Below are 13,414 nucleotides of genomic sequence, written 5' to 3'. Positions count from 1 at the left end.
AAATACCTAGAATGGTTTCTGTTTCTTGCACAAAACCTTGCTTGATATAGGGCATAATTTAAATAATTCTATAAAGTTGAGAATGCACATACCTCCCTTAGCTGGTACTTCTAGGACTATAACTTAAAAATATGTTCTTACATGTGTGAAATTATTTATGAAAAAGGATATCCACTGCACATTGTTTGTAGTAGTCAAAGAGCAGAAACAACTCAAATATCCATCAGTAGGGGACCAGCTAAATAAATTATGGACATCCATTCAGTGGAATACTATACAGCAGTTAAAAAAAAGAATAGGGAAAAAATAATGAGAAAGCTTGCTGTATACCTATAGAGAACAGTCTCTAAGGTATAGTAAGTGAAAAAGGTGCAGAACAGTGTGAAAAAAATGGGAAGAAGAAATATATGTGTAAAATGCTTCTTTGTGTATAAAATATCTCTGGGAGGACACAGAAGGAACTAATGACATTGGTTGCCTTGGCGGAAGGGAACAGAGTGGCTCAGGAACTGAGGATATTCACTTTTTCACCATAATCTGATAGTTTTACCATGTGTAAGTTGGGTTTTTTTTTTTTTTTTTTTTTGCATGGTGCGGGGATCCTGTAGTGGATTGAATTATGTCCCCCCAAAACTCCCTGAAGCTTGAATTGTGTCCCCCAAGTTTTATGTATTAGAAACTTAGCTTCCACTGTGACTGTTAAGAGGGTAGGAAATGCTATAATGGTAATTGCAAGGTGGAGCCTTGAAGAGGTGATTGGATTGTAGGACCATGAAGTAGTGAATGGATTAAAAAAGGTGGTCAAGGCTATGGTTCTGAGGGCTTTATTTTATTTTATTTTATTTTTAAAAGATGACCAGTAAGGAGATCTTAACCCTTGACGTGGTGTTGTCAGCACCACGCTCTCCCAAGTGAGCTAACCGGCCATCCCTATATAGGCATCTGAACCTGTGGCCTTGGTGTTATCAGCGCCACACTCTCCCAAGGGAGCCATGCGCCGGCCCACCTGAGGGCTTTAAAAAAGAGGAGAGTCTGTCTTTTTCTCTCTCCGCTCTCTCTGCTTCTACCATCTTGCAATGTGAGACCCCTCAGTCACTGTTGCCACCACCAGATGGGCTTTGGGCTTCCCAGCTTCAGAAACTGTAAGCAATAAATTTTGTTTTCTTTATAAATCACCCAGTTGCAGATATTTTGTTATAAGCAACAAAAACGGACTTATACATATCTGAACCCTAGACCCTAATGTTATCAACACCGCGCTCTGACCAACTGAGCTAACTGGACAGTCCTATTTTTAAAAAATTATTGCACTTTCTCTACATAAAATAAATTTCTTCCACAATTCAGAGGGTCCTTTTTATGCTCTTATTTTCTCTCTCTCTCTTGTTTCCCTCCATGGGAATCAGCTAAGGGGCTTCAGCAGGGTTGTGGCTTGAGCTGATCCCTTGTGATGAAAATTCTCTCCTGAAACTTCTGTGAAATGAGAAGAAAAGGTCCCCGCAAATCCCCTAGCACTGGTCAGTGAGAGGAGAGTGCATTAGTCAGGCTTTCTCAGGCTGAAAAGCAGAATCCAGTCTGCCCAGTGGACCCTGAGCAACCTGAGGGTTTATTACCAGGACATACAGGGAGGTGCTGTAGAGCCATAGGATGGCCAGCAGGCCACATGGAGAGCCAAGCTCCACCTCAGCATCACTGGGAGACCTGCGAACACAGTGGCCCTGCCTTCTCCTTGTTTAGAAGCTCTTCATGCTTCCTTGAGAAGCCAGTGAGGCTCTCCTTGTCTCTCCAGCCACATCCAGTTGTGAAAGGTCTCAGTCTGCTGCCTTGGCTGCTATGTTGTGCCACATGAATCTCCCACCCAGGCCATGGCTGACCGAACTGAGAATGAAGAACAGACCCAGGCAGACACGGGTTCTTAGGTGGGGCTGAGGCAAGCAGGCTCTTTGTCCTGGAAATTAAGGACAGAAGTGGTTAAGATGAAAGTTGAAAGGCAAGGTTGTACAGTGTTGGAGCCATCGTGGCCATGTCAAGTCAGGTGAGGAAGAGGAAGCTGGTGGTGAGAGAGCAGGAGGGGACAGTAAAAGGTGGAAAAGAGAGAGCCCTGGTGGCTCAGAGTGCACAACCTTGGTTCTTGACTTTCTGGTTCCAGTTCCTCACAGCCAGCCTGATCATTTCTATCATTTGATGGCATGAAGTAAATCCTTCTTTATGTGAGCTGGCTTTGACTCTCATGCCGTCAGACTATCTCACCCTTTCTCCCTGCATCTGGCAGACATATAGAACCCGAGTCACTCCTCCTTGTTCCTTGATGATTTTACCTTCTCTCCAACACTAAGAATCATAATTTTTAGTCATTTGAATATCAACAAAGAGGATCTCCCTTGAAAGCATTATACTAAGTGAAAGAAGCTAGTCACAAAGGACAATGTAGTATATGATACCATTAATATGAAATGTCCAGAATAGACAAATCCATAGAAACAGAAAGTAGAATAGCCCTATTTTTAAAAGTAAGGCTGGGGCGAAGGGGGAGATTGGGGTTGATGACAAAGGGGTGCGGTGTTTGTTTTGGGGGTAATGAAAATGTTTTAAAATTGATTGTGGTAATAGAGGCACAACTCTATGAATATACTAAAAACCACTGAATTTTACACTTCCACTGAATGGATTATGCGCATGGCATATGAAGTATATCTGATCTCTTCTCCCTCACTGAATTTGTCCTCTACCTCACCTCAGTCATCCAAGGCCGTAGCTTGGCCCTATCATTTCAGTAATTGTCACCCCATAATTCTAAATATAAGCCTCTTGCTTGATAACAGCCACCTCTACCTCCAGCCTACTCTTCTAGTATTCAACTCTAGCAATTCTGACTCCTTTGGGAGCCGCCATCCATTGATCCTATTACGTTTCCATTGTGTCTTACACTTATTTCCTCACTTCCCTGCTTGTGTGGCTTCAATTCCATGGTCCATCGTTATAGTCACTCCTTTGTATACATCCTCAACTTCCTTACTCCTTTGCTGTACTCACCCAGAATAAGCATCATTCAACCCAACTCTTCTACTCTGCACCTGTTTTCGAGCAGTTGAGCAGAACTGGAGAAAACTCACAACCACACTGATTTGTTTTAACTGCCTGACCATTAACTTCAAATGGACCCTGACGGTTGCTTGGCAATCTTGCTACCTTTCTTAGACCTTTCACTCTCCCACTCTCCCAGAAGATTATTTCACACTTTCTCCTCTCTGTTCTAATGTACAACCCATCCTCCCCTGTGCTCACTCTCGGCTGATGATTTCACCAGAGAGAACTTCCACACTCCCACACCTGTATGCACCCATCTCCCTGCGTCTGTGCCCATATGTGCCCCCTTCTTTCCTGTAAGGACGACTGCTTTGTCTGTGCTCCCTTTTTAACACCAACCCCTGACTTAGCACTAGATCCTAGCCAATCTTTTCCATCAGCTCATTGCTCCAATAATCCCTCCCCCCTTTTTCCTGCATCATCAATCTCCTCCACCCATTGAATTTCCCCCATCAAACTTCAGTCATTCTGTAACTGATCAGTGTTAAAAAACAAAAAACAAAACAAAACAAACAAAGAAAACGATCTCAGGGATGGATGGATGGACATATATGTGATAAAACAAGTACAGTAAAATGTTAGTTGTAGAATCCAGATGGTGGGTCTATATGTGTTCACTGTAAAATTCTCTGAACTTGTTGGTACATTTGAAAACTTTCATAATAAAATATTAGAAAAACTTCCTATCTTGACCACACATCTCCCTCTTGCTGTTACCTCATATCTCTGCTACCCTTCCCAGAAAAACCTCTGGAAAGCATGTCTGAGCTTATGTCTCCAGTTCCGTTCCTCTCATTTGTCCTCACACCAACTCCAATCAAGCTTTCACCCCAAGAGTCCAGCAAAATGTCTCATAAAGCTCACCAGTGAGTTCCACTTTAGGAAATCCAATGGTCATTTATCAGCCATAGTCTTGCTCAACCGATCGGCTGCAGAATTTGACTAAGTTGATCACTCCCTGCTCCTTATGAAACTTTCCTTCCTTAACTCCAGGATGTCACCCTCTCCTCCACTTCTTCCCACCTCACTAGCTACTCTTCTTCAGTCTACTTTGTTGGTTTTTCCTCACTAGCTCAACCTCTTAAAGTTGAAATGCATCAGGGCTCAGTCCTTAAACAATTTCTCTATCCACACTTCCCCCCTTGGTTATCTCATGCAGTTTTGTGGATTAAAATACTATACAATTATTCCCAAATGTATATCTCTAGCCTAGACGTCTCTCCTTTATTCCAAACTCATATGTACAACTGCCTACTCAAAATCTCCACATGTATGTCTAAGAGACGTCTCAAACTTAATGTGCCCACAAACCAATTCCTGATTGATCCCAGTGAATCACACCTCTCTTGTGTCTGTGCAATGTGAGCATTAATTTCTCCATCCCTTGAATCTAGGCTGGTCTTGCATCTTGCATTGGCCAATAGAACATAGTAGAGTGTGAATTCCAGAGCCTAGGACTTAAAAGGCTTTGCAGCTTTCATTCTCACACTTTTGGAACCTTGATACAACCATGGTGGAGAAGCCCAGGCTAGTCTCACTGAGGTTGAGAGCCCATGTGGAGAAGTGAGGTGTCTCAGCCAGCAGCCAGCCCTGGCTGCCAGCCATGTGAATGAAGCCATCGTGTACCTTCCAGTCTCAGTAGGGCTATTAGATAACCTCAGTCACATGACTGATTCCAGGCAAGATCAGTGGAAAAACACCAGATCACCAACCCACATAACTGATAGAAATAATAAATTGTTGTTTCAAGCCACTGTGTTTTGGGGTGGTTTGTTTCACTGTAATAGATAACTGAAATGCAGGGGTGGCCACTTAGCTCAATTGGTTACAGCACAGTGTTGATAACACCATAGTCAAGGGTTCAGATCCCTATAACAGCCAGCCGCAAAAAAAAAAAAAAGATAATAAGATAACTGAAATGCTGACAGTCACCACTACCTGCTCCTCCCACCATCTTCACCTCTGTAAATGTCAACTCCATTCTTCCAATCTCTCAGGTCAAAAACTTAGAGTCATCCACAACTCCTCCCTTTTCTCATATTCATATTGAATCCTTCAGCAAATAATATATCACTACCTTCAAAATATAACCAGACTTCCATACTTACCACCTCCATTGCTAAACATCCTGGTCCAAGCCACCATCATTTCTTGCCTGGATTATAGAGACCACCTCCTTGATCTTTTTCTTCCGTCTTTGCTCTCCTGTCCTCTGCATTCTCCAACCAGCAGGCAGAGTGATCCTTTTAAAGTTTAAGTCAAATCAAAATTAAGTCACTTCTCTGATCAAAACTTCACAGGGACTTTACATTTTATTCTGAGTAAAAGTTAACATCCTTACAATGGCCTACAAGACCCCACATGATTTGTCTCCCCTCTCTCTCCAAAGACCTGAGAACTGGGCAGGGACAGGGGTGGTTAAGGGGTGAGAAGCTGGTGTAAGTCCCAAGTTTCAGAGTCAGAAGGCCTGAGAACCAGGAGCTCTGATGTCCTGAGCTTCTCAGCTCAGGAAGAGAGAGAAAATGCTCCTTGTTCTATTTGGGCCCTCAATTGATTATACTCACATTGACAAGGGTGATCTTCTTTACTCAGTCTACTGATTCAAATGCTAATCTTTCCTGGAAATACCCTCACAGACACACACAGAAATAAAGTTTTAACAACTATCTGGGCATCCTTTAGCCCAGCCAAGTTGACATATAGAATTAAACATCACAAGCTTAGACCTCAAGAGACCTTGCAGCTTCCACCCTTGCCCTTTCGAAACTCTTCTATTGCTGTATAAAGAAGCCCAAGCCAACCTTCCTGAGAATGAGAGACCATATGGAGAGAGGGGCCCAACCAAGAGCTGTCATCAATCACCAGACATGTGAATGAGGCTATCTGAGGCCATCCAGTCCTAGTCCAGCCACAAGATAACTGTAGCTGCATGAATGATTCAAGGCGAAACTAGCAGAAGAACCATCCAGCTGATCTCAGCCTAAACTGCAGATCCACAGAATCATATGTAAAGAACATGGTGGTTGTTTTAATAACTAAATTTGGGGGTGGTTTTTTACATAGTAATACTTAACTGCTACAGGACATATACATACAAATTCACCACACGTTTTTTTAAACAAGAATCTTGAAAAATAAAATTTATCAGAATTCCTGTGTTTAAATGTCTTGCTGTTTGACACAATATAAAGACATTGATGAAAATAATAAAACTTTCAACATGCCATTACAATGAGGACCTCAGTGTCCAACTGGTTAATGAGTATTGCCAATTCAAAGATTAGTTACTGCACGAGAAAATACAAAATGCCCTCAAATTATTCAGATAACATATGAAAGAAAAGTGTAGGGACTTCCCCAAATTTGACAATCTAAAATTTTTGTAATTTTTAATATAAAATATATTTTTAAAAATCTAAATACAAGGGCTGGCCCATGACTCACTTGGGAGAGTGTGGTATTGATAACACCAAGGCCACGGGTTTGGATCCTTTATAGGGATGGCCGGTTAGCTCACTCGGGAGAGCGTGGTGCTGACAATACCAAGTCAAGGGTTAAGATCCCCTTACTGGTCGTCTTTTAAAAAAAAAATTCTAAATACATATGAAATAAAAAAATTTACTCATTAAGAATGAGAAATGTGTCTAAATTGTTAATGATAATCAACAACTTTGAAAAAGTTGCAGGATATAAAAGCAACATGTAAAAATCCATGACATTTTTATACACAAACAATGACCTAGTCAAAAAAGAATCAATAGTCCTGTTTATGATAGCATAAAAAAATAATAAAATAATTAAAAATAAATTTAACCAAGGAGGTGTACACTGAAACCTGTAAAACACTGAGGTAAGAAATTGAAGAAGACACAAATAAATGAAAAGATATTCCATGCTCATGGACTGGAAGAAGTCATATTGTTAAAATGCCTATATGGTAGTCTCCCCTTATCTGTGGTTTCTCTTTCCAAGGTTTTAGTTACCTGCAGTCAACTGCAGTCCAAAAATAGGTGAATACAGTAAGATATTTTGTGAAAAAGAGAGAGACCACATTCACATAAATTTTATTACAGCATACTGTTATAATTGTTCTACTTTATTATTAGTTATTGTTGTTGATTTTTTACTGTGTCTAATTTATAAATTAAACTTTATCATATGTATGTATGTATAGAAAAAAACATAATATATATAGGGTTTCGTACTATCTGTGGTTTCATGCCTCCAGTGGCAGCTTGGAATGTATCCCATGTAGATAAGGAGAGACTACAACCTAAAGCAATATACATATTTAATACAATCCCTATCAAAATCCCAATGGCATTCTTCACAGAAATAGAAAAAACAATCCTAAAATTTGTGTGGAACCACAAAAGACCCTGAATAGCCAAAGCAATTCTGAGGGGGGGGGAGTTGGAGGCCTTATACTTCCTTATTTAAAATTATATTACAAAGCTACTGTAATCAAAACAGTATGGTACTAGTATAAAAACAGACACATAGACCAGAGGTTCAGAATCGAAAGCCCAGGGCCGAGCCCGTGGCGCACTTGGGAGAGTGCAGCGCTGGGAACCCGGCAACACTCCCGCCGCGGGTTCGGATCCTATATAGGAATGGCCGGTGCACTCACTGGCTGAGTGCTGGTCACGAAAAAGACAAAAAAAAAAAAAAAAAAGAATCGAAAGCCCAGAAATAAATCCAAACATTTATGGTCAACTAATTTTTGACAAGGACACAAAAATACTCAATGGAGAAAGAATAGTCTCTTCAAGAAATGGTGCTGGGAAAACTGGATTTCCACATGTAAAAGAGTGAAATTGGACTCTTAAATTATGTTGTACACAAAAATCAACTCAAAATGGATAAAAGACCTAGATGTAAGACCATAAAACTCTTAGAAAAAAACATAGGGGAAAGCTCCTTGACATTGGCCTTGGCAATAATTTCTTGGGTATCATACCAAAAGCTCAGGCTACAAAATGAAGCCCAGGCTGCAAAAATAAATAAATGTCTATTGAGCATCTGCTGCATGCCAGGCAATGTGTCAAGCCCTGGAACAAAACATTCAAAAATCCCTGCCCTCCTTGTGCTGACAGGGTGGAGTTGGGAGGGGGTGGGATGATAGGAGAACAATAAACATAATAAGAAGTAATTTATATACTACCTGAGAAGGTGAGAAAGAGCTAAGGTGGAAAATAAAACAGGGTGAGAGAATTGGAAAGTAGTGTGCGATTGGGTTCAGCTTTCAACTGGGATGTCAGGGATTTGAAGAATATGAGGCAGGGAGCCCTGTGGCCATGGGAACGGGGGGGGGGGGGATTGTGGCAGGCAGGGGAGCAGAAGGGCAAAGGCCCTGTGACAGGAGCGTTCAGTACTTGGCAAGCTTGTGGACCAGTTCAGAGGCCACAGTGCTGAAAAGGAGTGAATGAGGAAGAAGCGGGAGATGGTGTCTGAGAGGTAAGGGGGGTCAGATTTCATAGGACCTTGTAACCACTGCAAGGACTTTTGCTTTTGCACTGAGGAAGATGGAAGCCATAGGAGGATTTTAATCGGAGCAGTGACATCATCTGGCTGCTGTGGGGAGATAGACCCTGGGGACTAAGGCAGAAGTAGGGGGACCAATGAGGAGACCATTGTCATAATCCAGGAAAAAGACAATGAGGCTTGAACCAGGGTGAAAAGTGGTTGATCCTGAATATATATTGAAGATAGAGCCAACGGGACTTGCTGAATTGGGGTGTGAGAGAAAGAAAAGAGACAAGACTGGGGATCACCTTGTTACCAAATTAGGTTCTTGGGTCCCAAAGTCATAGAAATGAACAACACACCCAGCAGTAAAGCAAGCAACACTTTATTAAAAGCGGAGATAGACTTATGCATAAGGGAGATGCATGCAGGAACTCCTAAAAGAGTCTTAAGTTTAATCTGTAACTTAATTTTTTCAATTACTGGGAAAGAAACAATGGGTAGATAACAATAAATTTTAAATAAAGCTAACAGTTATATTTTAACAAGCCTTAGGGAAGGGATTTTGCAACCTAGTGAATAACTGTTCTCCTCTCATCTCAGTTTATTTTATCAGGGCAGGCCATGGGGTAATCATGCTCCGTGGGGGTCTCATGATTGAGTGGAAAAGTAACAAAATGTCCTCTGAAGGGAAAATGGAGTCAGTTTGGCTCATAGGCCTAGACCTATTATCTCAACCTTGAGGTTTGTGGCCTAAGCAACTGGACCGAGTTGCTTTCGCTGAGGGGGGAAGACTGCAGTGGGAACAGAAGGAAGGCCGGCTCTGGAATAACTGCAACAAGCTACAGGGGCCAGAAAAGCTCTACCTCAAGAAAAATTGGGCCTCAGTCTGCTGGGGTCTGATTCAGTCCAGGGTGTAATAAACATCCCCTGAATGCAGAACTGGCGGTCCTTGCTTAAGAAACCATTTCCACTTTATTCTTACACTTGCAGTTGGTGAGTGAACTCACTACCGTATCCATAAGCACATTTTTAAAGCTGTTTTTTAAAGGGGATGCTCTTGAATATTTTGAGCTATAGAAGGTTGAACTGGACATGGGCCAAGATTACCTTAAAATAAGTAATGCTTATATATGGTATAAAAAACAAAGCATAAGAATTGAAAACGTGTCCACACAAAAACTTGTATGTGAATATTCATAGCAGCACTATTCATAACTGCCAAAAAGCAGAAACAACCCAAATGTCCATCAACTGATGAATGGAATATTACTCGGCATTAAAAAGAAATGAAGTACTGAAAAATGCCATGTAATGGATGAGCCTTGAAAACATTATTCAAAGTGAAAGAAGCCAGTCACAAAAGACTAACTGTTGTATGAGTCCAGAATAGGAAAATGTCCAGAATAGGAAAATCTGTAGAGATAGAAAAAAGATCGGTAGTTGCCCGGTGCTGGGGAGTTTAGCAGGAAACGAGGGGTTACTACTAATGGGTACTAATGGATTGATGAAAATGTTCTAAAATTGATTAGGGTGATGGTTGTACAAGTCTGTGAATATAGAAAATCATTGAATTGTACACTTTAAATTAGGGAATTGCATGGCAGATGAGTTACATATCAAATAAAGCTGTTATTTTTAACAACCTTTTAAAAAAAGTGCACACCACAATTTCCCTGAGGGAGGAATTACTGCAGACACCTCATGTGAGCATATGTCACGGCTGACACTGAGACCAGTCAGACCACAAATGACTGCAACCAATCAGGCGTGGCAATGCTTGGTCACACATTGGTCACATGGAGCCGCCAGTACTTAACCCTGATCATAGGAGTTTATGGGCCATTTTCTAAATTCCATCCTTGGGCTGACAAAACTAATTACCCAGAGTACATATAGCAGTGGTTAAGAGCGCAAGCTCTGCAATGAGACAAATCTGACTTTGAACCTTGGCTCTGTCTCATAACCTCTGGCAAATTAGCCTCTCTCAGCATCAGTTTCCCCATGTGTAGAATAGAGATACCTACCCCAATGGGAGATAAAGGGGATTATATGAAATACTATTTGTAGAACAATTAGCCCAGAACTGGGGAAAGTATCAATAAATGGTAGCTGGCATCATTAATAATAATGCATATAAAGCACTGAGCACAGTGTCTGGCACATAGCAGGTACTTGAAACACGAAATGATGAAATTACACTTTTCACAGGAAAAATGTCTGAGACAGAATAAACTTTACAGACAATGGCAGAGGATTTGAATTCTGTTGTTAAATAACAAAAGTAGGTGACTTTGGAAGACTACTACTTGCCCCACACCTGGCTTTCACCTGGTCCCTCTTCAGCAAATACCCACAGAGTTTAAAGCACCAGGCTGTCTTCTGGAGCCTCTTACTTACTCCCACCACATCACTAATGAGCAAGCTTCCGGAAGCTTCTAGAACATTCCAACTAAGAAACTGGAGTTTTTGACAAGGAGCCAAGACAGGAAATTGCCCCTCCAAGGCATAAACTGAGACAGGGAGCTAGAAAAGGAACTCAGAGTAGAAAATAATTGCAATTGGCTATCCCAGGAATGCAACGGCATTTCAATAGCAGAAAATCTATTCATATAATGCACCACATTATCTGGTTAAAGGAGGAAAATATGATCATCTCAATACCTGAAGGAAAAAGTAGTAGCTGATAAAATTCAATACTCATTTATGATTAAACATTAGAGAACCAGAATTGAAGGGAAATTCCTGTTTCTGATTAAAACATTACATATTTTGCATATTACACATTACAATATTACATATGTAGATAAATATATATTTTAAACCATATCAAAGAGCGTACTTGATGGTGAAACATTAGAACTATTCCTTAAGGAACTAGTCCCCCAGGAACAATACCAGTATCATTCTTCCTGTTTGATATTGTAATTGTACCCAACTGATTCTCTTCAAGGGTGCCAGACCATTCAATAGGAAAAGAATAGTCTTTCAACAAGTATTGTGGGAACAACTGGACAACCACACACAAAAGAATAAAGCTGGAACCTTACCTTATACCATATACAAAAATGAATTCAAAATGGATCAAAGACCTAAATGTAAGAGCTAAAACTATAAAATTCTTAGAAGAAAACATAGGTTTCATGACCTTAGATTTGGCAATGGTTTCTTAGATATGGCACCAAAAGCATGAGCAACCAAAGAAAAAAATAGATGCTAGAATTCATCAGAATAAAAAGCTTTTGTGCTTTAAAGGACACTTTTGAGAAAGTGAAAAGACAACCCACAAAATAGGAGAAAATATTTGCACATCATATATCTGATAAAAGTCTAGTATACAGAATATGTAAGGAAATCATTACTTGCTATGGTTTGAATGTCCCCCCAAGCTGATGTTGGAACTTGATTTCCAATGTCATACTTGAAAGTGGGGCCTTTAAGAAGTGATTGGATGGAGAGGACTATGCTCTTGTGAATGGGTTAATCCGTTCATAGACTAATGGGTTAATGATTAAATAGGTTATCGTGGGTGTACACTGGCGGCTTTATAAGGATAGGACGTGAGCACAGTAACAACAGCCCTCGTTATGTGATACCCACATCACCACAGGACTCTGTAGAGAGTTCTCTCACCAGATGTGCCCCCTGGACTTTGGACTTCTCAGCCTCCAAATCTGTAAGAAATAAATTTCATTTTCTTATGAATTACCCAGTTTCATGTATTCTGTTATAAGCAAAAGAAAATGGACTAATACTCAACTCAATAATAAAAAGACAAAAAACCCACTTAAAACATAGACAAAGGATTTGTATATGTGCTGCCGAAGCGAGCACATAGACAAAGGATTTGAATAGACATTTCTCCAAAGAAGATATGCAAATGACCAACAAGCACATGAAAACATTCTCAATATCATTAGCCATTAGGGAAATGCAAATCAAAACCACACTGAGATACCATTTTATACACACTAAGATGGTTATAATCACAAAAATAAACAGTAATGAGTGTTGGCAAATATGTGGAGAAACTGAAAGCTTCCACATTGCTGGGGAGGATTAGGTGTGAAAATGCCGCACTTTGGAACACAGTTTGTCAGCTCCTCAAAAAGTTAGAGTTCGTATGACCCAGCAATTCCACTCCAAGGCATATACCCGAGAGAGCTGAATAAGTGTTGGTACAAAAACTTGTCATGAATGTTCATAGCAGCATTATTCATAATATCCAAAGAGCAGAAATAACCCAAATGTCCAGCTGATAAATGGATGAGCAAAACATGATATATCCATGTATATGTACTGATACATGCTACATTGTGGATGAACCTTGAAAACATTATGCTAAGTTTAAGAATCCAGACACAAAAGACCACACATTATATGTTTCCATTCATATGAAATGTGAAGAACACACAAATCTATAGGTGGGGCTAGGGGCTGAGGAGAGGGGAACAGGAAGTAAGTGCTGATATGTAATGTGTTTCTTTGTGGATTAATAAAAATGTTCTGAAATTAGATAATTGTAATGGTTGCACAACCTATAAACTCTTGAATTCACCACTTTTAAATGATGCATTTTATGGTATGTGAATTATATCTCAATAAAAAAATCTTTGCATAATTAAAAAACTGAAGTTGAAAAATCTAGTTCCAGCAATTCCACTCCTTCATACACATTCTAGAGATAGCTCCTCTCCCCACACCCCGTGTACCAGGAGTGTATATAAGGCTAGTTACTTTAGTAGATTAAAAATACTAACAAATTCAGGTTGGCCAGGTAGTTCAGTGAGTTAGAGTGTCGCCTTGTAACACCAAGGGCAAGTGTTCTGGTGTTACAAGGCGACACTCTAACAGAGCTGCC

This window comes from Cynocephalus volans, chromosome 10 (assembly GCF_027409185.1).
Source record: "Cynocephalus volans isolate mCynVol1 chromosome 10, mCynVol1.pri, whole genome shotgun sequence".
Taxonomy (NCBI): Eukaryota; Metazoa; Chordata; class Mammalia; order Dermoptera; family Cynocephalidae; genus Cynocephalus; species Cynocephalus volans.
Note: the sequence above shows the minus strand (reverse complement) of the source record.